Source organism: Thermobia domestica, chromosome 6, assembly GCF_964235325.1.
Source record: "Thermobia domestica chromosome 6, izTheDome1.hap1.1, whole genome shotgun sequence".
Lineage (NCBI taxonomy): Eukaryota > Metazoa > Arthropoda > Insecta > Zygentoma > Lepismatidae > Thermobia > Thermobia domestica.
Genome location: NC_137459.1, coordinates 225818658 through 225842538, shown reverse-complemented (window position 1 = coordinate 225842538; position 23881 = coordinate 225818658). Strand labels below are relative to the sequence as shown.

Genomic DNA, 23881 nt, shown 5'->3' with positions numbered 1-23881 from the left:
ATCCTTTCTATTTTGTATATTTCTTGTTTCCTATGTTTGGATATATTTGAGTAACTTCTTAAGTCTATCCTAAGTTACTTGCTATCATACCATGTTTCTCGATTTTTTTAAAATAAAACTTCGGGATTATTTTTGAGATCTTAAGGCTCAATAGTCCAGAGCGTTCTGCCAACAATGTTAGGATGCGTTGTCGCATAATAGCCTACATTACCAAAATCCTGGCGCTGCCTATGATCGAAATCAAGGCTAAGCAGTTTTATTTCCTCTTTTTCTACAATTGAAGTAACTTCTAACACGAAAAAAAAAATGAAATACTGCATCAGCGCTCTAGTCTAAAGGAGTGTCGTGCTAATGGGCGAATACTCATTCCAAAAAAAAAGGGAAGAAAAGAAAAGAAAAAGAAAAGAAAAAAAGGAAGAAAGAAAATAAATTTAGTTATTCCAAATTGATGAGACTTTGCTCCCGCACTTGTCAGTTTTGCTTCCCTTCGTTTTGCATACACACGTCCCATTGTTATGACGGCTAGCCTAAACGAGATGGTGATGATGAGAAATGAATGAAATGGTGGAATCAAGAAAGTGGGAGGAAATAGAAGAACCCCAAGGAAACGGAAGAACCCCAAGGAAACCAATGCACGGTGTTTGTCCACAGGAAGCTCACTTGGGGAGCAGGGTTTGAACTAGAGATGCAAGGGCTCGGAAAAAAACCGGCTTTTTTGGAAAAAAAACGGTTTTTTCTGCTTCGCTTTTTGCTTGGGAAATTTTGGGCTTTTTTTCAAAATTCTGCTTTAAATTGATAAAGCAGACTTTGTTTCGCTTCTCTATAACACAAAAAGTCATTTAATTAGTGGTTGATGCTGATAATAATATAAAACCTCGAAAATAAACTATGAATTTCGAAAAGATATTTCAAACAATTTTTCTTCAACATATTTACATTATGAATTCAAAGGATTACCCAATGTATATAATAAGAATGTTTTAATCTCTTATATACAAAAGTAAGCAGAGTTGGCAAGAACCATGGTTGTTTCTAAAAATGTCAAAAACCCGTTTTTCGGGGGATGTTTAAACCAGGCTTTTTTGGTTTAAACCAGGCTTTTTTGATTTAGATTTTTTGCTTTATGTATTTATATTACATATTCACAGAAATAAGTTTGTTTCGCCTTGGTGTTATTATGCAACATCGGGATTATGCCGGAAGAACTCCCATAAGCTTAAAGAAGTCCGGTCAGTAAATTTCTTAAATTGAGAATCTCTTGCGCTAGCCATCGGGAAAATCCCGTCATTACTTGGAATGTAAGACAATAACGGGAAAATCCTGTTATTGCTTTGCATGTAAAATTTAAAGGTCAACGTATCATAATCAGTACGCTAAAACTGAGGTATTAAATTACAAATTTAATACGTAGAAGTCCATTGAAAGTCCAATCCAAATTAATGTTGGAAGCTACGTAGGCAATCGATAAATTTTGCCAATTTCTATCAATATATTTAAGCAATCTTGGCTTCTTTATAAAACAACAGGCATTTAGGCATGCAGAAATATACAATTTGGTTTCGTTTCGTATGTTTAGGCATAAAATCCTTACGAAATACCGAGGTTATCAAGGAGAATACTTTCGTTTAAACTGACATCCGAACCGCTACTTCGTTTACGCATGAAAGAAGGGTTGCGGATCGACCGAGAATTGAACATGGGACACCTTGATTAAAAGGTGAAAGGGAAATAAAACTATTGCAGGTGGTTTGATATCTGGAAACGTCACCATGAAGTTCACACGATTCGCATTTTTCATTCCTTTTACTTTTTTGGTTTAAACCAGTTATTAAAAAAAAAGTTGGTGTAAGCCAGCCAACCCTAAAAGTAAACACTTTTTTAAAAAAAAATACACAAATAACTAGCAAAATACTATGTAGTATTTTCACTTCAAAATATTCCATACCCTCTTTTTGAAACAAAATAAAATTAAAATAAAACATAAGAGAAATATTTAGATTTATATGGTATAATTAAAGGCTGCACATCTAGAGCTTTTGGTTCTGTATATTCTTGAAATTCTACAGTCAAGTTTTGTATAACCGCCATCACGGTTTACCCAATCCTCAAGTTTTATGAATTTTAACAAGAGGAATTCAACATATCATTACGGAACTCCCCCCCCCCCCCAAAGAAAAAGGACTACGGAATATATTTAAGTTAAGCTAAATACAACTGCACAACAAACATGACTGAGTGATTAGCTTTTGCGCTTCTATCGGGAAGTGCGGGATTCAACTCAGCATTCGACCATTCTGACAAAGCTTTTCTTCATTCCATCTGTGAATGTAGAATAGTGCGTGTACTGTGAGTTGGCCGACTTCCTTTCTTATTGTTTTTAAATAGTTATTATTACTAATTACCAGCAGTGACGGTTTTGCGAAGGTTAGGGGGGCGGTCTTTCGGACTGAAGCCCGTTCCCCAAAGTTACGGAATGTCTGCAAGAAACTAAATATCTATTAGTTATGCCTTTACTCATAAACTTTAAGATACTGTCAAATAAAAATTACGAATGTTTAGAAAAACTAAACATTAGTAAGAAAAACCCTTCCCAAAATACTTTTCTAAAACCGCCACTGATTCTCAGTATAAAATGATTTTTAAGGTTATATCCGGAAGATTATTGCTAAACGTATAAACGAAACAAAATATTAATTATGCCTGTACTCATGGGCGGCGATTAGGGGGGGGGGGCAAAGGGGGCAGTTGCCCCCGCACTTTTTTGATGTAACCCATTAATGTATATAGTTTTATTTAGAAAAGTAAAATTTTTGTATGTATTTACTGGTTCATAGAAAGAAATGGTGCCATATATTTGCCGTTCCGTGAGTATGTGTTGGTTGTCTTCACGTGGATTAAGAAAACTACAGGAATTGCATTTTAATTGCCACAGATTATAACCCCAAAATTAACCAATTGGAGCACAACAATTTCAGCATACTTTCACTTCTTACAAGGGCTCGATATATTAGTCAGCCGCTTTGAAACTAACCAGAGAGCATTTTGCGAAAGGAAAAAAGTCTTTCGCAGGTTATTTTTTAATTGCACAAAAATTGACAGTTCCTAAAATGTCTTTTCTTATTTCTAAAGTAAGGGGGAAAAACGTAATAAGAAACAACTTCTATCTTTTCCATTGTTTTGTAGTGCAATATATGAGTGAAGTTGTGTGTTAGGGGTGTACGAGTGTATATACAATTAAATTTAGTGAATTCAACATGATTCTAGGTTTTAGTGTTATTTTGTATAACTGGAGTATGGAGTGATTCTAAGTATTGTTGTGTTTTGATGTGCTCCCTGAGAGTGAAAACTGCACCTAATGGCAACAAACGTGTTTCGGAAAGTTGCAAAAGCAAATATTTCTTTAAATGTCGTAACATATACTTGTAGTATTTAGTGTCTTTCATTTTCTAAGAGTAATAACATACATTTAATAGCATGTGAGGAATTAAAAATTAAGTTGTTCATTAATCCCTGTTTGAAATTGACTTTTGCAAAACAAGCATCATTATTTATTACTATGATTAATATTATCCTTTCTATTTATTTGTTTTGCAAATTTGTTATTCAATAATCTGATCACACAGCTTCCCAGACAGAATTTTAAGATGTTCATGAGCAAGGAATCAAATCTCTTCTAACACTTTTGTTTTTAAGAGTACAAAGGGCTACTACCTACTGGCGTTGCTCTTGTCAATTTACTTAATAAAATGTGAAATATTATATACGGTATTTTAACTAAAAAAAATATATAGTATCCCATTAGCTATACAACCTTTTGTCAAACAAAATATTAGAAACAAGCAGGAAAACTAACATTTATATACAAATATTCAGATCATGTCTTGACCCCCCACTTTTAACCTCCAACCGCCGCCACTGCCTGTATTCATAAACTTCAAGCACCTCCCAAATAAAGTTAGGACTTTTTAGGAAACGATACAATCAGAAAAAACCCTCCTAAAGTACTTTTCTAAATCCGCTACTGATTATTTGTATAAATTGGTATTCAAGGTTGTGTCCGGAAAATTATTCCTAAATCACTTCACAGTTACAGTATAACAGAAATGTGGAAGTACGATTTGATGGATATATTGAAAAACGTACGCTTTGACGGATAAATAGAAAAACGGGCAAGTTTAACTTTTGCGCTAGAAGCTAGAGTACTAAGCTCTTAGAACTGAAACACGGATTTCGAATTGAAATGATCTAAAGAAGAAAAAAAATGTCGATAACTCAAAAGTTAAAATAAAGTTAAATAGCCTCTAAAATTGTCCTCAAATACTACATTCTTCATGTTAGCTTTAATTCGTAAAATATGTGCTCCATCCATCTTGATGGTGAATTTCAGAGCGAAATATCGCATTTAGGTCATGGATTTCTTATCTAACTATAGAATATACTATAAGAAAGCTATTTAAATAGAAAAATCATGAAAATAAAAAAAGCCAAACTTTCCAAAATTCTCGTCTTTTCCCAAAAAAGCCGGCTTTTTATGTGAAAAAAAACATCGATTCAAAAAAGCCGGCTTTTTTGCATCTCTAGTTTGAACCCATGACCCATGCACCAGAGGTGAACGCTGTACCACTGAGCCGCCTTGGCCTAAATTGAACATACAAAAGTAACCAAGAAAATTCTGTCGATTTTTGTGGAGGTCTGTGTTCAACTGGCCCTCACACCGTGCGGATGGAGATAAGGCGAAGGTCAGTTGTTGGTGTGGGCGCATCCAACATACTACCTGGTTGTGGCAGTTCAGATAGACCATGAACTTGCGTAAGGACAGAGTAAACGGGACCTCCACAGCACGTCAAAAGGGCGTGTATACCGGGTCATTAGTGAGGGTGTCGTGGTAGTTAGTTAATGTCTTGTATGGGGAGATGGATTGCAAAACATTATATTTTCAAACGTGAATGTCGTGATGGTAGCACCTGCATATAGCACTATGGCACTGGACTATGGCTCTATGGCACTGGACTAGGAGGCTACTACAGTTTGCTTTGTCACGTGGGCTCAACACCGGATGTTGTGGTGTGGAATGTAACTGAATTCCGTACCTGTTTGTGCCTCATACGCACTAAATGACATTTGACCAACCAACGATGCATTGACAAGGTACTGGTTTATTAGTGCTGGATCTGCGAGACACTACATTGCTTGTAGGACAACACGCACCCTTATGTTGCACGTACTGTTGTACACCTTCTGATTGCACATGTTCTTCGTCTCCTTCCTTGGCCAGCAAATATCCAGATCTCCCGCCGTTTGTAGAGGTATAGTCAATAGATACACAACGCTACTTACATCTGCGAAGTCCACCAGCTGCACTTAGTGTGATATAGAATTGTGCCGAATACGCAGACATGGAATCCACAAGAGGGAATACAAGGGCTCATCCACTGTATGTCATTCCGTGTTACAGCCGTTCTGAAATTCTCTGATAGATCCAGGGAATACTGAGCTTCGTCGTAACTGCTTCACTGTCGCCACGTTGTCACGCGAAACAGAGCGATAAGTTTAATGATTTGCTAATTGTACACCTGTGGTAGCAAAAAACTAGACTCCCTTCTAGAGTCTAATTTCAAACACTTGAACTTACATCTTTACGTCTCCCGGATCTGCTTACAAATTTTCTTCCAATATGTTACAGAGCAACACGCTTACGTGTATTCTCTAATAAAAATAGACAATCTGGACATTGCCTCGAAGCAATTACTCAATTGGTATGTAGAAAATAACCATAAAATACTATAGAAAAGAAGATAGACCTCAAAATCTGACATAGTACCTGACTAGTATATGATCAAGCCTGTTCAAAGTACAATGTCAACCGAATACTAACCAAAATAAACGTAGGAGGCTACGAGACGTACCAGACATACTAGATATCTAATCTGTCTAGTAGATAGCATATTAGCCTAATAACATTCATTTTAATATCCGGTCTATACAACCTTGTGTAATAATAATAAAACTGCATTTTACTGAGCATTTCTGTTTGAATGTAAAAAATGTGTCATTGTGAAGGATATCGACAAAGATTTGCAGAATTTCTTCGCAAGAAAATAAAAGCATGTTGTCGAACCTATTTGCAGTTTTACCTGACAAATATGGCCTGAGAATTCATAGTTCAACTCATCCAGTCCTGATTAACCTAAAGATAACGTCATGAACAACCGATACCTGGGAATCGACCTCTTTTCTTAAATGAAAGTATTTCAGCCATAGCAAATATTCCGTCATACCGTCCTAGGTTGTTTACTACATTATTTAATTTGTGAGTGGTAAATACCGAACAAGAGGACAATCCTAATTAGACTTTTTCTAATCACTGTACATAGAAAATAGCATGGTACTTGGTTCACTATTTTCTCTTGAACTCAAAATCCAGTGTTTGGGTTTTATGTAGGGGTATAAGTGAAACGTCTAACCACTGCAGCCAGTATACTGGATCGTTTCGTAACTTAGATTGAAAAGTAGTCTTAATTGAACCAGCAACGATTCAAAGTATACTTACGTCCATTCATCTTGTTGAAATACAACTAGAAGGGATTAAATGGCTAATTGAGAATCTAGTTGCCTTGAGTATGACTGCGGGTATATTCAGGTATCACGCTCAGTGAAAACAATATGTTTTCGATAAAACTGAAAGCAGACATGACTGCAAATAATAAGCATGCGACGCGTTTTAAAATCATATATGAGAACAGGTTCTTATGAGTCTAAATGCAAAGAAATAAGAACTATTCGTAAAAAGAAGAGGTGACGATGCTCTTAGGATGTCAAGACCACAATTACTAAAAGTGTTTTTATGCATCCACAAGTGTATGCGAACAATTGTTTATATAAATACTAATATGTTTTACATTAAAAATGATTTCACAGTTAAAAAAAAAGAAAACAAACTAGAACGAGAGTTTAATGTAATGAAACCCTAAACAATAAATGTGAGAACTGAGGAAAAAAAAAGTGAACACTGTGACATCCTAACGCATGTAACAAATGTCGAACTGCAAAATAAATAAAATAAAATAAAACTATTCAAATTCTACAGTGCAAAGAAACTCATGAAAACATGCGCAGGAATAATGAAAAATTGAACCAAGAACGCATTGCAGCATGAAATGCTAATTTGTTTATCTTGTTTAGGGCGGTATTCATATCACAAACTAACATAATGTTGCGGTGTAACTCATCAGCAAAATAACCTCATAGAGGAATATTGCAAGCGGGTGCGGAAAATAACGCCGATGATTCTACAGTTCTGATCACAATAAATGGGACTGCCTTCCGGAAACTAAGTGCAAGAGAAATAACCCCAGATTCTTAAGACTTCCCTGTAGCTGAGGTTCTTTCACCGTGCATTTTTGTCGCAGTCTGGACTAGAAAATTGAATGATAAAATTGCAGTATGCATACGATAATTTCGTTATAAAGAAATAAAATAGCTACACTATAGAAAATTAAGGTAATAATAAATCCCAAATGTGAAACATTATTTATTAATATAGAACGATTAAATAACTCATGAAAGTAGGTTAATTATCGTAACTATAAAGAAGCCACAATGATATCCGTCTGCTTCATGCGATTTACTAATTATTTCATTGCCAATTCGAGTTTTCCAAAACATGCTACCTTTGTCAAGTTATCTTTCTCAGAGCAAACAATATCAAGTAATTTATGAAAAATCCAGTAAGGCAACAGGTTAAAAGCAATAATATTTGAAAGCATTCTGCGGTTTTCTAGTATAACTTGTGATTCATCCGAGACATTTTTTATATAGTATGTTGAGAGGGAACTATATTTTAGGAAACAAAGTTAACTAATATTTACTTGAAAAAAAAACCAGTGTTACAACAGAGCAGAAAATAAACTAAAATATGAGTAAGTTTTGTTGCGTATAAGACGAGCGATTTTTCCTTGTCTTCCTTTTAAGCTGGTCTCTTAAAACGATATTTTTGCCAAGAAAGAATATAAAGATTTTTGTAATTTATTTTCTGTAAAGTCTTTCAGAAGGTAACTGTAATTAAGTATTCAACCTAAACATACAAAGACGACGGATTTTTTTTAATTATGAAGTTTTAGAAAATATAATGATTTGTTAGTTACTTCTATATCTGGTACATGTAGTTCTTAGATTTTATCGTGGATACACACAAAGAGCACTGGTTTTCCCAGAGTTATCTCGTTCATCTCACTTTCTTCATTCTACCATTATCTTCCAAATCATAATCATCGTCTCTTTTAGCCTCGGGGATAAACGTCGGAACTAAACAGAAATATTGTTTTGTTTTTAAATTAGATACCAAAAACTATTTTAACCTAAATTTCACTCCAATTCTACCTTTTGTCAGGAAGAGAAAATTGAATAATAATTCTGATGTTTCATTGTGTTAAAATAAACCTTACGCATCTTAAATTAACATTTATCTGGCCAATGAAAGAGAGTAGAATTCTTATAACAGCATTTCTTATTATAAGTTCAGTATTTCCGACTCATATATATCTACGTCATTCCTCACTTAATAACGACCCTACATATGCCGGTCAAAACAAATAAATTACGTACGTTTTCTTCTCGTTCCTTTGCTTTTCTTAGGTACAGTAGACCAATATTAAACTAAAATCAACAGCTGCATTCATGTTTAACTTAACAGTTACCTCTATCTGCTTAATTGTCTCAGACTGGTGTATCTCCATCATATTGTCCATATATATATCCTAACTTAATCCAATGCATAACCCTGTTTGAATCCGAAATATAATTTTCAACCCTGAGATTATCCGAACTTAACATTTGAACATTATTTCATTACTTTTTAACGTTTTTTCCTGCCATGAAAGTATATTAGACGCCATGGTGCAGTATAATAGCAATATCATACATTGGGTTTGCATACATGCACTATGTGATCAAAAGTAACCGTACACCTGGCTGATAATTACTTACAAGTTCGTGGCACCCTCCATCAGTACTGCTGGAATTCAATATGGTGTTGGCTCACCTTTAGTCTTGATGACAGCTTCCACTCTCGCAGTGATACTTTCAATCAGGTGCTGGAAGGTTTCTTGGGGAATGGCAGCCCATTCTTCACGGTGTGCTGAACTGAGGAGAGTTATCGATGTAGGTCGGTGAGGCCTGGCACGAAGTCGGCGTTCCAAAACATCTTAAAGGTGTTCTATATGATTCAAATCAGGACTCTGTGCAGGCCTGTCCATTGCAGGAATGCTGTGGTCGTGTAACAACTCCGCCACAGGCCGTGCAGTATGAACAGGTGCTCGATCGTGTTGAAAGATGCTATCACCATTCCCTGATTGCTCTTCAACAGTTGGAAGGAAGAAGGTGCTTAAAACATCAATGCAGGCCCGCGCTGTAAGAGTGCCAAGCAAAACAACAAGGGGTAGAAACCTGCTCAAAGAAAAACATGACCACACCATAACACCACCACCTCCGAATTTTACTCTTGGCAGAATACACGCTGACAGATGACATTCACCGGGCATTTACCATACCCACACCCTGCCGTCGGATCACAACATTGTGTACCTGATTCGTCACTACACACAATATTTTTCCACTGTTCAAGCGTCCACTCTTCAATAGTCTTACACCAAGCGAGGCGCCGTTTCGCATTTATTTGCGTGATGTGTGGCTTATGAGCAGCCGCTCGACCATGAAATCGTAGTTTTCTTACCTCACGCCTAACTGTCATAGTACTTGGAGTGGATCCTGCTGTAGTTTCGAATTCCTGTGTGAGGGTCTGGATAGATGTGTGCCTATTACGACCTTCTTCAACTGTCGGCGGTCTCTGTCGTTAACAGACGAGGTCGGCCTGCACGCTTTCGTGCTGTATGTGTGCCTTCACGTTTCCACTTCACTATCATATCAGACACATTGGACCTAGGTATGTTTAGGAGTGTGGAAATCTCGCGTACAGACTTCTGACACAAGTGACACCCAATCACTTGATCACGTTCGAAATCCATGAGTTCCGCAGAGCGCCCCATTCTGCTTTCTCACGATGTCTAATGACTACTGAGATCGCTGATAATGAATACCTGGCAGTAGGTGGCAGCACAATGTACCTAATATGAAAAACGTATCTTTTGGCGGTGTCCGGATACTTTTGATCACATAGTGTATGAAGTAAACATTTGGAAAGAGCTTTAAAAGCGCAAAGCAAACGTTTCACTCGGCTCCTTCTGCATGAGCTACTTAGGAGAAAATATTGCTCAGTGATAAAATAGTCGACTCGTAAGTTTCGTGGAAAATACAAGAATGAAAAAACCCAAGATCGGTATTTCGAACTCTCTCAACGGTTGATGATATATCAGAGAAACATTTCATATTGATGTAATCTACATCAAGAAACACCCGATTCAATGCAAAGAATGGTCCACACCATGAATCAAAAGAACTTGATTACTTTCTAGATTTTATTGCTCCAGGTTGTAACGAGCAAAGCAAATGCAAGACGCTGTAGATAGCTAAATGTCAAATAATAAAAAAACACTAAATCACGAAGAATGTCTAGGAAAATTAAAAAAAAAATTAATATGTTGTTTGCGACTTTTTTTCTATTGTTAAACTTTGTAGCTATATTTGCTTTTTGAAATTTTGCTTTGCTTTGTGAATTATTTTATTTACCTGAAACTGTATTATATGAAACATGTAAGTAGAAAATTTCTTTAAAATCATATTGTTTTGTAAAAAGTGATAATGTACATCATCAAGCTTTTAAGCGATTGAGATGTAATTTTGTTAAAAATGTTCAATTATTACATATGTGTTCAGATTCTATCTATGTATCTATATTTGTACTCCCACAACTTTAAAAGGAAACTAGCTATAATGTCCGTTCTTTGCAGGAACAGATTGGGCTTGTGGAAAATACATGAACTCTCTTCCACATTAAGAAAAAAAAAACAGTTCAATAAAAGTGTAATTATAAAAACCTTTAAGGTACTCAATATTTGAATTATATTTTCAACTTCTCTACCCTACTGAGATGGGTTCCCTAATCAATATGACATGAGAAAATCCTTGAGGCAGGAGTTATATTCATATTTTCATTTTAAAAGGGCAAGCAATTCACCATGATGTATTCACAAACCTCAAACGTTTGCTAATGTGGCGAGAAATATTTAATTTTTTTTTTTTTTTAAAGTGGAACTTTATCCTTTAAAACTGGACTTTTGAGAAATGCTGGTTCACGTGTCCGCTTATTTGTAACGAAATGTCCATACATGTATTTCATCTTCATAACTTGAAGGGCTCATGATATATCCTGTTTACCTCATTCATTTTGACCCCTATACTCCTTTAAATTAAAATGAATTGAAATTAAACCTTCCAGGTCTACGTCCCACGGTCATACTTCTTTAAGATACGTACTTACGTTAGTCAAAGTAGCGATTAAAACCTAGCTCGGAGATAGATACTAAATATGTTCCAAATTAGTTTGAAAGTTTTCAGCTATTTTCCCGCGATTCGATTACAAATAACGGACAGCGTTGCTTTCAATACGAAGAAAAAATATCAGAAAATACATCTTTCTTCTTAGAAAGGAGTTCTTGAAAAACGTAGCGACGCGCGTACGCCTATTTTTAATGAGGAGCTTTATCCCGCGTTTTATTTCCCTAAATTCATTTTTTTAAGATACTCTATTCTGGGTAAAACATTTGAATCACATTCCCACCTTCACTTCTCTTATCATACTTATTTTGAAAATATTCTTTCTTATTTATTACTCTCGTAATAAAATGAATTTCCTATCTATGTATCACATTCCTACATATATAACAATGGCCTGGATTTTCAGTGAATCAACTTCATCCTTCCATAGACTCGTACATTTCATCACTTCCTCTTCAACAAACGGAATTTTCGAAAACGTTGAAATACATGTTTACTTGATTTTTATTTACGAGATTGCATATAGAATTTCACATTTGCAACTTAAGTGAATTCTCACATTTAACATTTTCTGAATAGATAATGGGAAATCTTAATATTATAAAATCGGCTCCTTACCCTTTTCAAAAATAAAAATTTGGCTCAATCTGAAGTATGTATTTATTTCTTAAGATTTTATATATCGATTTCAACATCTCACATTTAAGCAAATCCTTACAATGGATTTCTCAATAAAGAAGTATAATTTTATATGCTATGGAATACACTCCAATTTTCCCTCTATGGAATTTTCGAAAACGCTGAATTAATCTTTCGTTTACACTAGTCCGCATGGGTATTGTTTTTTTTCTGAAAACTTCACATAGATTACATATTTCTGAGGTCACTCATTCAGAATGTGGCATTCGTTTTTTTCTGTCGCCCTAGAATTACTAGCAATTCACTAATTACGCTCGAACCTAATAGTATCTGTTTGCTCTGTAGTTCATCAAACGCTCCCTAGAAAGCAGCAGTGTGTCAGTAAGCACTCATACAGCTGATGTAGGTATGGGGAAAGAAAATTAGTTATAAATTTAATCCATATCTTGGAAAGAATCCTTGTCCGTCGCATGCACGACCATCTTCACTCACATAATCTTCTTCCAATACACCAAGCTGGATTTCGACCAAATTTTAGTACTCAAGATCAATTATTCCGTCTCACCACAGCTATTTACAATCAATACAATACAGGTTTTCCTTCTTGCCTTGTAACATTTGATTTGGAAAAGGCTTTTGACAAAGTTTGGCACCCTGGCTTACTATATAAACTTCGTAACTATCTCCTGCCAACTTCATACATCCGCTTCATACACTCCTTCTTAATAGGACGACTAGCTTACATCTCAATCAATGGAACGCTATCTCATCCTATCTTGCTGCAATCAGGTGTACCACAAGGCTCATCATTGTCTCCTTTATTATACTTACTGTACGTCGCTGATCTTGTTATTCCTAATAACACCACAATATTTCAGTTTGCTGACGACACTGCTTTTTTCACATCTGGCCGCACCGTACAATCACTTAATAAAACCATGCAAGTAGCCATTGATTCATTTGTGCGATGGTGTCATGTTTGGAGGTTAAATATTAACTCTTCCAAAACACAAACCATAGTTTTCTTACCACGTCGACGCCGTTCACGAGTGCATCGAAACCCGAATCTACTTCGCCTTCAGGTTGATCTTACGCCTATTCCAGTTTCAAGTACTATTACGTATCTCGGTGTCATTTTTGACACTCATCTTACCTGGACTCCACACCTCACCAAACTCATAGGTCAAGCGCAAAATCGACTTAATCTTCTCAAAAGATTAGTGGGCACAACCTGGGGATTAAGGGCACGTACCGTTCTCAATACCTATAAAACCTTCATGCGGAGTACATTAACCTACGGACATACAGCCTGGGCATCTGCGCCATTAAAATTCTATCAAAAACTTGCTATACTAGAACGCCATGCTATACGCCTAGCATACCGCATAAGCCTACCGCATCCAACACGTTTACTTTATGAGATGATCGACTTTCCGCCATTATTAACGCATCTTGAACAACTTCGTATACGTTACATCAGCAAACGTATGGCACAGCCCCATCCTATGATACTTGATATACTCCGCTACGACCGTGACAACGATGCACCACCAACTTTCATTGACACCCCTCTCCAACACTTCATGACATTATATCATTTACAGTTAGATGATGACATCTTGGACCCCGAAATCTATACAATCTACCGACCGCACGAACTTTCATCTCACATCTATCCATCATATGCACAGTAATACCTATTAACAAGGGCCTCCTTCGTCTTCATCAGTTCCTGAATCGCCCCAGGAACAGAAGATAACCTCATTCGTCTGAACTAACATAACCTTGTGATGTGACGTCCAAAGCACTGCATTTCATCCATTCATTACAGTTGTTCATTATATTACTGCAGCCCTCAACTTTCTTTCCTCTTAATTAGTGTTTATGTAATAAATGCCAATATTGTCTTCTTGCCATTAACCTATCAATGTTTGTGTTATATATATGTTTTTTCTCTCCTGGAATCATTTCAATCCATGTATGTTTAATATTAATGTGATGAATAAAGAAATAATAAACCTGGCAACCCTTAGACCACCTACATTTACATAGAGACAATTGATCTACATTACAGCACTTACCCGAAGAAAGGGCACAACCCTTTAAACGGGACGACGAACAAAAAAAAAAAAAAAAAAAAAAAAAAAAAAAATAATCCATATAGTTGACATTTATTTTTATCTACAAATTAAATTGTAACGTGCATAACAATGTCCCAGACAACCTCTGGTATAAATTCTTTTGTAGGTCATAGATTGATTTTTTTCAGTTTATGTATGAACTAATCAAGTTGCTTAACATTAAGATTATAGTTGCATTTGCTTCTTCTGTGATCCTGTGCTCCTGTGCTGTAGACGAGGAAGAAATGGTACGTCGTGGTTGTAAATATAGTGCGAATGTGTTTTGTTATATTTGCAGTGAATTTCTTTCTAAAAGACAACGGCAATCCCCTTCGGAATTTATTTAAAAATCATATTAAGCTTATTTTCATATCAAACTTGGTGATCAATCAAAATCATAGGCTCCACATAAAGTGCGCCATTCTTTTGTTGAATATTTGAGAAACTGGAATAAGGAAAATCAGGTGTCTATGGAGTTTGAAATTCCTATGGTTTGTAGGGACTGAAGTATCATATTGACGATTGTTACTTCTGATGCTGTGAAACTATTGGCCTTAATGCTAGAAATAAACACAAGGTAGTTTACTCAAATATTTAATCAGCTATAGGACTTGCAGGTCATGATTCAGACATTCCTATTCGAAAACCTTCATCATTGCTACAGTGTGTTGGTGATTCTAGTTCCCCAAACCAGAGACGTGACATAGAACATGACAACTTTGAACCACCTAGTGGTTCATCTCAGCCTATACTTTTTTACAAAATGATCTTAATGATTTGGTTCCGGACTTAAATCTGTCGAAGGGGTCAGCAGAAGTTCTTGGCTTCACACAAGGAACCCTCTGGCATCTGGAACGAGATTTACTCGGTACAGAGAAAGAAAATTTTCTCTTTACTTTGTACAAGAAATCGATGTGTACCGTTACGATTATTGGTTGTGCTTAATAAGTTGGATAGTCTTAGTTAATAAGTTGAATTAGCTGGAGAATGTGTGTTGATTCGAAAAAAAAAATAATAATAAAATAAAACATGTCCTTTTACACAATGAAAATAAACACACATATGTACCTATTGCACATTCGATTTCAATGAAAGAAACGATGAAACTAATTCTAAAGAATATTAAATATCTAGAACATGCGTGGGAAGTTTGTGGTGATTTCAAGATTTTAGGCATTTTACTACGACAACAATTTGGATATATGAAGACACCATATTTCATTTGCGAGTGGGATAGTAGGGCAATTAGTGAGCATTGGGTAAGAAGGGAATGGCCGTTATTGGTACTTTGGAATCCAGGATCTAAAAATATTTCACATGAACGTTTAGTTCGTTAGGATAAAATATTACTTCCACATCTCGACATTAAGTTGGAACTCATTAAACAATTTGTGAAAGCACTTGACAAACTGGGACAGCGTTTCAAGTTTATATATAATACATTTCCATCCTTGCCCTATGGAAAAGTGAAAGAAGACATATTTATTGGTCACGATATTCGAAAACTTATGGAAAACAGAAATTTTAAAGCAACAATGAGTCCAGCTGAAAGAGATGCCTCGGTGGCATTCAAAAGTGTAACAGAACTTTCTCGGAAACTGCAGAAGTCCAGATTATAAGAGCATTGTAGAAACTACAGTATACGGCAAAACAAACAGTACCGTACCGAAATCATATCGTTGACATTTATGTATCTATTTGTTGTACAGTAAGAGACACTTCTGGATGGTACAGCCATATGGAGATTTACCGCAAGAGTGCTCCACCAGTTGAGTCCAAAGTATTTGCCGGGAAGTATTGCAACCGAATTAGCTTTAAAAGAAGGCGGGTGGCATAATCGCCAGGCACTGAACATTCCCGTACACTTGGGTGAAATTCCCACTGCCGTCTACAACATCATTTCTCCAAAATGAGATGAATCTTAGACGTTTAGTTCTTATGCCAAACATACTATTTGATATTCGTCCTATTCGTGAAGATAAAGTGCAACAAAAAATGAAAGTCCAATCCTGTTGCTATTGTAATGAACTCTCTTTAAGTCGTTTGATCTGAAATGACTTCAAAGAACCTGAATAAATAATATGTCACTTCAGGGGGAAGGGGGTAGGAAGAGCGAATGCTCCTCTCCTAAAGTATGAAAACATATATTTTTAATCAAATGCTTAGCGAGAGTGAGCCCATTGGAATAGCGCTTTTATGATTTGAAATCTTGCTCCCAAGTCATCTTTTGTCATACCTAACAACATAGGAGAACGGAAAATGCAAATGTAATGAAGGAAAAAACACTCACATGTGCAAATTCAGAATTGGAGACAAAATGATAGGATAGCATCCATATTTTGTCGCAAATTTTGATTTTGTAAGTAGACATGTAAAAGCTCACCCAAACCTAAGAGCATCCCATTACCAATTGCTGAATTCAAGTGGAGAACTCAGTTGAGAGCATCAGATGATTAGAGAGGGAGAGAAACATCTTAAGATATGGGGAACGAACAATGGAAAAAAACAGCATCTTCCCCCGAGCGGACTCGATCCCTCAACCCCGTGAGTATCAACACACGCCTTAGCTCACTAGTTTTATTATTACCTTCTTGAAAAATACACAATGGACTCAACTAGCTGAGTCTAAACAAGAAAAGCACTAGACATAAATACAAAAATCACCAATTCTGGGTCTACAACTATAAATGCAGAGAACTATAAATAAATAAATGCATATTTAAACAATAATAATAATAATAATAGTAATAATAATAATAATAATAATAATAATAATAATAATAATAATAATAATAATAATAATAAAAACGAGAGAGGAACGTTAGTTCATGACAAAATCACTTCTAAAAACCTACTAAAAGAAATCCTTTCCTGCTGCGGAGAATAACATTTCCGGCGTGTACGTTGAAGAAAATCAAAGTAAGTGCGTGCATCCAGTAATGTGATATGCCGCTGGAAATATAGTAAAGTGCTGGCTAGCAGGAAAAGCACTGTACGATGCTTAGTGGGGGGGAAAAAATGAAAGTCCGGCAGAAGCAAATGATTAATGTGAAACTGTGCACTCGGACGACGAGTGATACGACCCACCATCACTTGCAAGGCGTTCCATATCACTGGCGCTCCCTCACATGTTGTAAACCGATGAGCCAAAGTGTCCTCAGAACGACATATAGTACACAAAGCATCAGGTGCTCGTTGTATAGCATAAAGCCGCGCACGTGTTGGGGTAAGTTGATGGACTACTTGAAACCATAACACTTGCATATAGGAAGGTAAGATTGGGTTCCAAATGTTAGCCCAAACTTGCTGCCACTCGATATGTGGAAACTGTTGTACTACTCGTAACTGAGTCGACTGAGAGGACAATGTGAAGAGCACAGAATATAATGAGCGAGCATTGTGCTGCTGAGGGACCAAAGGCACCCCGGCATAAATCCAATATCGAAGAAAGATCAAAACATATTTCGGACACTGATCGGCAAATTGAATAAAAGGGGGATTGACAGGGTGAGCGTACTCCGGCCAAAAACAACTAAACCAATGGTTCGTAATAGAATCGACGGATGAAAGACCCACGCACGAATCTGCCATGAAGAGAGTTTGACATTTGAGACGGATATGAACTAAACCGAGACCACCGCGGGAACGTGAGAGATAAATGGCAGTTCTGGGGATGCGAAAATAGTAACCCCTCCATATGTGCCAAAGGAACAGAGATTCAAATCTTTTGGCGTAAATCTCAGGGAGGGGAAATACCCGAGCCCTATATCACAATTTAGTTGCCATGTAGATATTGATAAATTGAATGTGATGCCATAAATGAAGTCGACGAAAGCGGAGGGTGAAGAACAACCCTCGAATTTGCGCTAGGAGAGGTTGCCAAACTTCTTCATAATGGGGATTGGGAAGGGACGTGAATGGAATCCCTAAAATTGTTAAGGATGTCACATGCGGTATAGGCTGCGTACCTGGGGTAGGAGAGGGTAACTGAAAGCCGTGAAATTGTAACACTTGAGTTTTCTTTGCATTAAACTGAAGGCCAGAGCAACGCGAGAATCGTTTGTGAACCGGAAAGACACCCTGAAGAGCAACTGCGTCGACCCCTGTGATAGTCAGATCATCAGCGAAACAATAGATGTTTTGACAAGTAAAGAGGGTAGGGCCTGGGGAAGACACTAGCGCCAAACGATGGAGAAGAGGGTCTATAACTAAGGAAAACAAAATAGAGCTTAAACTACAGCCCTGGCGCAAACCTCGTTTTAAGGGAATGAGGTCAGATAGATGTCCATTAATTTGGAGACGAAACGTGGCTGTGGTGTATAAATTCGAAATTACTTGACAGAAAGCTGCGGGAAAACCCCAAGCGTCGAGGGTTAGACGAAGGAAATTGTGATCGACACTATCATAAGCCTTCTCTAGGCCTACTGCTAACGCTCCGGCTGGGACACCGCGAGACTGAAAGTATGCAAAGAGGTCTCGAAGAGTACGAAGGGTAAATTGAATGTTATTCGATTCGTGCAGGGCTGCTTGATAGGACTGATAAGTTTCTGTATGATAGGTCGTAATCGGGCTGTAAGAACTTTAGTAAATAATTTCAAATCAACTGGCAATAAAGAGATAGGGCGGTAATCAGCCACAACCTTCGCCTTGGACGATTTGGGTATAAGTGCGACAACCGCAGTATTAGAATGAAAGGGCACATTAGACAACCAGGAATTAAAAAGTGTCACAAGGGTACCACGAAGAATAGGCCAGTAATGACGGTAAAAAGATACACTCAAGCCATCTATGCCGGGAGAACTACGTCCCTTAGACTTATTGAGAACCGCCAAGATGTCTTCAGCCGTAATTGGGCGCAATAGAGCCTGACAAGCTTCTGCAGGCAGCCTCTGGGGAAGGGCTGATAGAAACTCAGGAGCAAAAAGAAAATCCGAATGCGATGCGCTCGTGAAGGCTATAAAGTGTTGCGTAAATTTTTGTAAAATCTGTAAAGGGTCAGAAATGGTATCGCCGTTGGCCAATACTAACGATTCAATACATGTAGCTCGTCGCTGTCGAAAAAGGCGATCCACATGATACAAGGAAGACGATTCTTCCGGAAAACAATGATATAGATCGTCTGAAAAATACGCCTGCAACGATACTCGAGTATCGATTTGACGCATTCTACGTTTAATATCGTTAATACAAGCCAGATTAAGTAGGGAAGGCTGTGCAGCCCAGAGGTCACATAGTGCCCTATAATAAAATTCATATAGCTGACGATCGTGCTGTTGGGACAATTTCCCTCTCCATTGAAAGAAACTACGGAATTTTGGTTTACAATAAGTAGTCCACCACGCAACCTCCGTTGGAAAATAACGTTGCATTTTACGCCAGTACTTAAAACGCTCGTTAAACTCTTCAACAGTGTCTTCTCTTAACAGCACTTCGTTGTTGATTTTCCAGAAGGAACGTCCCCTTCCCGCCGGAAGAAAAAAAGGCAGCTTAAAATAAACTAAGACAGCTGCATGATTTGTGAACGATACAGGCCTTGTATGAACAGCGAGGACAGCCTTACTTAAGCGAGCATCGACGTAAATCCTATCCAAGCGACTTCGTGTCGTAGTACAGGTGTACGTCATTGCATGCTTAGAGTGAGATGCTAGAAGAGCATCATGGAGCTGAAGAACTCTCACCAACTCAACTAAGGCATGACAGGGAGGTGATGGTGTGAGCGAATCACGTGCGTCGATCACCGCATTATAATCGCCGGCGAATAAACAATAAGTAAGACCGGGAGGTATTAACGATGGAATGACACTGGAAAAAAAATCTTCCCTCTCTCGTGTTTTAAGAAAACCACTAGGGGCATATAAACAAATAATACATATACCGTTAATATAGCAACGGATGGCTCTCCCATCCGGAGATAGCATAACCCTATCATAATGTAGACCCTTTCGTACTAACATCGCGACACCAGTGGTTTTTTCGGAATTCACTATAGTATTATAGTCAGAGAGAAAGTCAAATGTATGAAAAGTTACTTCAGTTAAACAATAAACGTCTGCACGATTCCGTTCAACAAATTGTTGTAATAACACTAAGTTCTGTGCAGAACTAATTCTATTAATGTTGAGAGTAATTAAAGTAAAAGCATTGATCTGCGCCATACTTCCACACAAAACACTAACAGCAATACATACAAAAACTTACTTGTATCACCCATAGAAAGACACTGCAGTAGACAAGAAATGTATAGCACATAAAAACTGGAAAAAGAAAGCTTCTTCTTGCTAAACACACAACTCAATGCAACTAAAAAAACACTCGTGAACTGAAGGCGCAAAAAAGAAAAAACAAACACACAATGCAGGCACGCTATATCTCGGAATCGGACGTTGCACGGCTTTTGAGGCTGTGATCACGTGACTTGGACTGTATTGCACCTTGAGAAACACCAACAACAGCTGTATGTTCTTTCTTTTTTGTAGTCGATCTAGATACCCTTCGGCGTTTTTGTTGGGAAGCCGGATCAACGGCAATCATCGTAGCACTGGGTGAGATAACGGAATTGCTAAGAGGATCAAGACCCTGCGAGGGGGGGGGTTCACTTGGACACATGGGCACATCTACATTCTTGAGATTCTCCGAATGTATCGTAGAAACCAGAGACGACTCGGAGGGCTGTTGCTCAGACACCAAGCTTTTTTTCGCCTCCAATACTGACGACATGGTTGGTAATGGTAAAGGCGCGACGGAACTCGTTGGTAAAGTAGGAAACTGAGACTCATCGGGAACACTGTTATCCTTTGCAAACCCAGTCTTAGATAAACTTGGTTCGTCACTTACATGATCGGAAGAAGCCGGAAGCGGATTAGATCGCCATACCTTCCCCAATTCAGTCATAACCACTGGCGGCGGGGTCGGTTTCCCCCCCATAGTACTATTTTTCTTCTTCAAATGACAATTAGACACGGTATGCGACGTGCTCTGGCAAAAAAAAAACAAGTAATTGGCTGACCTTCATATGAAACATTCACTTTGTAACCTTGGACGATCAATCTAGAGGGAATATGCTTAGTTAGCTCAATATGTATGACCCGCACACCACTGTCAATGCCTGTAGGAAACGATGCCGCCCAATACTGTCGTTCTACTCGCCTTACCATTCCATAGGCACGAAAATGTTCTTCCAATAATTGCACTGGAGCTTCCAATGGAAAATCATAAACTCTCACCAATTTCACAGGGTCTTCTGCTGGCAAAATTCTTACTGTACTTACGTTACCGTCCATGCGATTAAAGGTCACAGTCTCAGGCACTGTCAAGGCAAATTGGTCATAATCTTTGATTGATTTAAACTTAATATAAATAGTAAAAGTTTCTTCATGAAGTTGAAGAGCACAAATCTGGTCAAACAGGCGAGGAAACTTCTCCAACAGCCATTGGTACACTTGACTGGAATTAGGTCGAGAACTTCGATAACGCTTATCAAACATGAATTTGTATTGTAATTCTTTCTTATAAGACATGACGTTCAAATTCTCTAGACACAGAAATTGGAATCACCACAAATATTAAACGTACGAGCCTAAATAGGCAAGAAAAAGATGCCACTAAGTTCACCACACTACCAATGTGTGAAAATCGTATGAAGTATGCTCCCAGCAGGCTTTGCGATCTGAACTGCTCGAAAGCACGAGCACGAATGGTCACTCATCCACGGAGACACGCAGGATGACAGACAGTCATACGTCAGGTAAAAAAGTACGTTACGACCGGCGATTTATTTGTAAGGGGAAGCTAGAGAAATTCCCTGTCTCTAGTTTTTCTTTCCTTGGCACTAACTTAATTACTGTTGTCCCAGCATGAGAATATTATTTTCCACTTCTCTAGAAAATTTCCTTACAATTTGCATACATTTTTAGCAACACAAAACATTTATTCATCAATGTTCTGCATAATTATACTTATACAAACGAATTATTTCCAATTCTATGAATTCCCGTACCAAGGAAACAGAAGTACTGAGTATGAAATTCTATATCTCGCGAATAGGTTTGCAGAAAATACCTAAACTAAATTTTCTATTGCGAACAGGGAGAAGCACACACGCAGGGCTTAGGAAGCAGATTGCGCCCATAAGATTTGTTTTGGTCAGTAAGGGACATAAATTTACATTCAAATGGCAAAATTACTCCTTTAATTATACCATAATTTTGCTTTTAAGAGCGCCAAAAACGTAGAACGAAGGCATTCTTCTTGGCTTGGAAGAATAAAATTATGGCTGAAATTGGAAGTGAACATATTGATTATGATCAGGAACAATGGATGCTACCAAGCAGTGGCGTATCCAGGAGTTTTGGAACGCCCGACATTTGTAGAAGTTGTTAATATAAGACCTAAGATTGCGGTTTTATTTAAACTTTTTCCCGGGGTGAACCGCCGGACATATCCCAAATGAACATTTAGCCAGCGGTCCTCCTGAAATCAAATCCTGGGTACGCTCCTCCTACCAAGTGATGTATTCTCTGTCACATAAGAAAATGCATGTTTTCCGTGGGATACTATCTTTTCCCCATTACTATTAGAATGAAATCGCTACACTTTCCTTGCTACCATATCGCGATTTAATTAAATGTTTTAAAAGTTTTTAAAGCTCAATCTCTAACCAGATCAATAACTGCACGATCTATCTCTTTGCAGTTCACCGAAGACACTATAGAAATGTCGTAAAACTTAATAAAAGGAAAAAAAGTTTTTTCACAGCGTGAAGCTTACGATTATAGCCATATATTTATAGCGTAGATGTTTCGTGTACCTTATTCCGTAGCTCATTGGATCCGTGCAGAATTCCCATTCCCGCGACCCGTGTTCGAATCTTCGCGTCGCTATGTTTTATTTTAATTTTATTATTGATCAGGTAGGACTCCAGTAGAAAGAAACATGTGGTTAAAGTTCAAGGTGTCATTCGATATTCTGCAAGTATTTATTTATTTTTTCTTGTCAAGCGAAAAAATGAAGTAGAATTTTACAAGGGTAAAACTTCTAGATTTGACTGTTAACAAAAACTATGAATAAGTTTACAGCTCAAAATAAATTGAATATGGTCAAGGAAATGGATTTCAGCTGTTTTGTGTGATCAACACATTGACTTCCATCATCTCTATTTCTGGAACTAAATAACATTATTTTATTTCGTTTTTATATAAAATTCTCATCTTTTAGTCCTTAACAAAACAGAGATTATTGTTCAAACTGTCACTATGGGATTACATTTCATTATATAATGAAATGAAACTATATATAATGTCAAACCTTGATGACGGAGAAACCAAATGAGAGAGAGAAGCGAAACTTTGCACGAAACAACTATACAAAGGGGCACATTGGTAGACGTATTATTTTACATCACCGGATGAACAGTGTTGCCAACCCAATATAAAGTTATGATTTTTTAAATGGAATGACCAAAATTGTATTTCATAATTGAATTCAACACTAAAGAGGAAGACGAAAGATATGCCACCCGCAGGTCAGTGTTGCAAATTTCTCGAGAAATAACGTTGAATATGTGTCACATTTAAACGCCTTTTGCACACACAGGGTGTGAGGTACTCACTAGTTTTGCACAATAATTTAAATATTGGCTAGAACGGTTTAAATTGACACCAAGTTTAGATGGG

General features: G+C 37.3%; 1 protein-coding gene across 2 annotated transcripts in view; it reads right to left on the bottom strand.

The window, feature by feature from the left end:
* Apoltp (Apolipoprotein lipid transfer particle) overlaps positions 1-23881 on the bottom strand; it is a 6186292-nt gene that overhangs the window by 4387727 nt on the left and 1774684 nt on the right. The gene's annotated exons all lie outside the window — the stretch shown is intronic.